Source organism: Euleptes europaea, chromosome 3 (assembly GCF_029931775.1).
Source record: "Euleptes europaea isolate rEulEur1 chromosome 3, rEulEur1.hap1, whole genome shotgun sequence".
Lineage (NCBI taxonomy): Eukaryota > Metazoa > Chordata > Lepidosauria > Squamata > Sphaerodactylidae > Euleptes > Euleptes europaea.
The window spans coordinates 89,796,598-89,801,543 of NC_079314.1; positions in this window are offsets into that span (position 1 = coordinate 89,796,598).

Below are 4,946 nucleotides of genomic sequence, written 5' to 3' on the forward strand. Positions count from 1 at the left end.
CCTGCCTCCTGCAGCAGCCATTTTGTGGCAGCCATTTTGTTGTTGCACCCGCCATGCAGTGTCAGAATTCCAAATGTGCACACAGGCCGAAAAAGGGTGGGGACCCCTGATCTAAACAGACAACGTACTCTACTCAGCTGATTGTGGATAGGTAAACTCCTTCTCTGTTCACTCTTTTTCTCTTAAAAATTCTTCTTTCTCCTTGTTTAACCCCCCCTTCTCCTTGTGGCCATTCCCTGGTGCAGAATTCCCACTCAGCTAGAGGCTTGGCTCTCTTACTTTCTCTGTCTCTCCTCTCATGTAACTCTTCATATGCATGTCTCTCTGAACACAATTGCACTGTTCTTATGCTTGAATACCTTTTCAATTCCCATATCTCTATATTTCCCTCAATAACTGCTAAACCTTGCTTTGGAAAGCATCTAGTTGTTTTGTGGTTATTGGTAGCCTATTAGAGGCACTTAGAGCTTTGCTTGCCCACTATCCAGATAAAGATGCTTAAATCATATGTTCTGTACCCCTTTAATTCGTGAGTGTGCCAGTTTTCCAAGCTAACCATGCTGTTGAAACGAGAAGAAGTTTACTTCCATGACACACAACAATATGAAAAATTACAAAAACAACATCTAAATTACATTATCTGAATAGTACCTGGGATCTTTAGCTGTCCATCTTCTTTCAAATGTCATGATCAGTAATTATAGGACAAATCATTCTGGCTGCATCCCACCTAATTTGAATACTGTTCTGGCTCCGATAACAAGGGCTTGAAGAAGACTAGGTGCTAAGTCCAGCTCTGGAGTCTGGCATGATGGCAGCATCACCTGGACCTAAGCCTTCAGTTCCTTTGACTGAGGCCTCAGGATGCAGGGACTCTCAGCCTGTAGGGGATCCAGTGGTGGTATCCCCTGAGCCTCATGGCCTTCCCCCAGAGAGGTCTTGGGCTGGTCCTGGTCATCTTCTAAGGAATCTGTTCCGAGTCCAGCCCAGGGGGGTTCATGACTATGTCATGGCTGAGAGCCAGTGTGGTGTAGCGGTTAAGACCTGTGTTTAGGAGAGGTGGACTCTAATCTAGCGAACTGGGTTGGTTTCCCCGCTCCTACATATGATGCCAGCCGGGTGCCCTTGGGCTAGTCACAGTTCGCGCTGAACTCTCTTAGCCCCACCTACCTCACAGGGTGTCTGTTGTGGGGAGGGGAAGGGAAGGTGATTGTAAGACGGTTTGATTCTTCCTGAAGTGGTGGAGGAAGTCAGCATATAAAAACCAACCCTTCTTCTTCTAAATATGAAGCAATGTTAGAAATACCATTTGGGTATGCAAACGTGGGAAATCCCCTGTTTATCTGGCTACTAATTTCCTGGGAGACTCTAGACAGAAGATGGTAAATGTTCTCTGGCAAGATAGCTGGAAGTTGATAGGTTCTTAAGAAAATCTCAACAGTGTTCTGCCTTTCTTGTAGCTCCATCAAAAAACCAAAGCACTGATTTAGTGTGCTGCATTTGTCACACTCTGTTCACATTACCTCAGTTTTCTTTCTTTGATCCAGGGAAAACCAGACTTCTTATTTATTCCTTTACCTGCTGCTCTGATGCAAAGGGGTAAATTGTAGATTTGAGTAGGGAGCTCTGTGATGAAAACAAGAAAGAATTTCAGGCTGATTTTTCTTGGTGGTTCTAATGGAGAATGTGCCTGCAGAGAACAAATCTGAACAGATGAGACTTTCTGCTTCTTTGTTTAGCAGTTCCCATATGGGTGAGTAAGCCAGAGTTGTGTTTTTTTTTCAGGCAGCATACTAATGGGTATTTTAGTGGTTTGGTCAACATTTGATCAGCACTGTTTTGTACTGGTTTGAATTGACTTAATTTTTTTTTTTGCACTAGCAAATATTCTCCTTTGGGGAACTAGGTGCTAGAGCAGGATGGCAGCTTTGCAGCTATGTTTTTTTTTTTTTGAGGTGGTGTACTATTTGATCCTCTTTCCATTTAACTTCCAGTCTGGTTTTGGAATGGACACTGTCTTGGTCACCCTGGTGTGGACAATCTTTGCTGGGAGAGGGATGGGACTGTGACCCTGTTGAATTTCTTGAACCTCTTGGGGGGATGTGATAGCAGCAGCAATTATATTCTCTGGACTGGTTGGTTGAGATGTGTTGGGGATATGATGTTTCAGGATTCTAGTCCTGTTTGGTTGATTGGTACCAGAAGGTGTTGTTGGGCATCTTGGCTCTGTAGCATTTATTCTGAGTCCCACAAGATTCCATTGCGTCTCCTGTGCTGCTTAACATTTACAAGAAACTTCTCGGTGACGCTATCCAGAAATTTGGAGCAAACTATATTATGTGGATAACGCCCAACTCTGTTTCTACATGTCAGCAGAATCAGATGAGTCAATGGATGTTCTTAACAAATCTTTGGAGATGGTAGTAGGCTGGATGAGGGCAATAAGCTGAAGCTCAGTCTAGCTGATTCCTTTCCAAGCACAATTCAAATCAATAATACAGGTGTCCTGAGACAGCAAAGGAAATGTGAGATGAATTTATAATTTAGTAAGGAAAAACTATTATTAATTGATAGAAGAAAAGATATTCTTTAATAGTTTTTACAGTAACAGCAAAAAACAAAAACAAAATACGCTTAAAAATCAAACAAAAATAAAACTTTTAGTTCCACTGATTAAAACTGGCTTTTCCCATAGATTGGACGTTGTGCACCACTATGCAGAGAAGACCCCTCCCCAGCAGTGCTCTGCCGTTTTATGAATCAGTTGCTGAATTTTAGTGGTTTACTTACATTGGTATTTGGAGGCTTTCTAATTCCAGAATTCAATCAGAAATGAAGATACTTTTTTTTCCAGGAAACAATTGGAATAGAATTGGCCCCTCTGGTTAAAGCTGGTGGGGGTAATGGTAGACATGGTATTGTTTTCCACCCCTTTGTAATATTCTGTTCAGCAATCGTTAAATAGTTAGCAGGCCACACAGGAAAGGGCTAGAGAAGCAGACGAGATAATCATAACATAAGAAGGCAGAAAATTAGATCTGTTAGCACATCTAAGGGTGCCTGGTGGGATAGCATGATCTTGAAGATGAATGTCTGGCTCCTGTAAGAAAAAAATTAGATTTATTGTATAAATATTGTTTTTTGGGGGAGAGAATCAAAAGTGAACGTAATATAAGGAATGTGTAAAGTCTCTAGCTGATAAATCTGTATGAGGGCAATGCCTGTACAAGGAAAGAAAGGATGTAAATGTTTTAATGAGTAAAATAAAATAAATAGGAGGTTTGTGTGGGAGATCTGGGGCCACAAGTCACTTTATCAAAACCCTAACCTTGCACATAAGAGCCCCATGGTGCAGAGTGGTAAGCTGGAGTACTGCAGTCCAAGCTCTGCTCACGACCTGAGTTCAATCCCAACGGAAGTTGGTTTCAGGTAGCTGGCTCAAGGTTGACTCAGCCTTCCATCCTTCTGAGGTTGGTAAAATGAGTACCCAGCTTGCTGGGGGTAAAGGGAAGATGACTGGGGAAGGCACTGGCAAACCACCCCATAAACATAGTCTGCCTAGTAAACGTCGGGATGTGATGTCACCCCATGGGTCAGGAATGAGCCAGGGCTTGCACAGGGGATCTTTACCTTAACCTTGCACGTATTGCTGGGCCTAGTAAATATTCAGAAAGTCCCCCCAAAGAGACCATTTGGTACCACCCACCACAAATACGCTTTACCTTTAGGCCTCTAGGCATTGTGGGATATCTCACTTCCTTATATAAAACCAAAATAATCAATTTAGCAGCAGTGTAAATACACAACAAAGAATTCAGATGAACACAGGTTCAACCCCACAGTCATTAATACAGATTTATTATTAGGAAAGCAAATCACTTGGAATAAAAGTGATATGAAAGAAAAACAAGATATTGCTACAAAGGTCTCTACTTCCATGGGAAAAGATACATATTTGCCAAGATACAGTTCTGAGCTGTGGGATTGTGACAGGTAAATTCCATGAGACTAAGGTTCCCAGAACAAACAAGCAAGAACAGGTACTTCTTCATAACTATAGAATCTCCAAAAGAGGAAGTGAAATCAATCTCAGATCTGAGCTTTCCCGGAGCCACTCAGGTTTTGCCCTTTAATGTGAAAACCTGTTTGGAATGAGTTTCACCTTCTTTGGCACATGAAACTGTAAATGCAAGACTGCAAGTGGCAGTGATAGTAAAGTGGCAGCCCAAATAGAGCTGGACAAGAAATTATTGTTTGATGCACCTGAGCTGTGGCTACTTTTCCTTGGTAAGAATCTGATTATAGTTGCAAATGGTAATCCAGGAAGGACAGAATTTTTATTTGAGTATTTCTCCAGGGAAGTGTGACCAGTTTCCTTTGGCAACTGACTAGATGGCAGACTCAGAAAACACGTTCATTGAGGGCTGACTGCTTCGCTTGTCTGTCTGTCTCCTAAAACTGTGTGTGTGTAAAGTGCCGTCAAGTCGCAGCCGACTTATGGCGACCCCTTTTGTGTAGGCCTTTTAAAAACACACCAATAATATCTAACAGGTCATATCTTGGCCACTGTGCCTAATACAGGCCCAGGTATCTAGACTTGTTTTGCTTTCACCTACATTCGCATATTTCTTATGAAGTCACTCCTGAGTCACTACAAACGCAGTCATTATTTTCAGTATGTTCATTATCCAGTCATTTCATCAGGTCCCTGGTGGTTTAATGCAGGGATAGAGCTCAGTTTATTGCATGGTATCTGCACTATGGCCAATGTAGATTAATTCTCAGCAGAGGAAGAACATGTAGCTTTCATATGGGCTCTCTGTGAAGTTGCCAGGATGAATGTCAAGCATTGTATAATTTATCACTAGCGTTTGTGTTTTGCTTGCTTGTCCCTTCAGCAGGATTTCACTATGTTTGAAATTAAGTCAAACATCACAGTAGCAGAT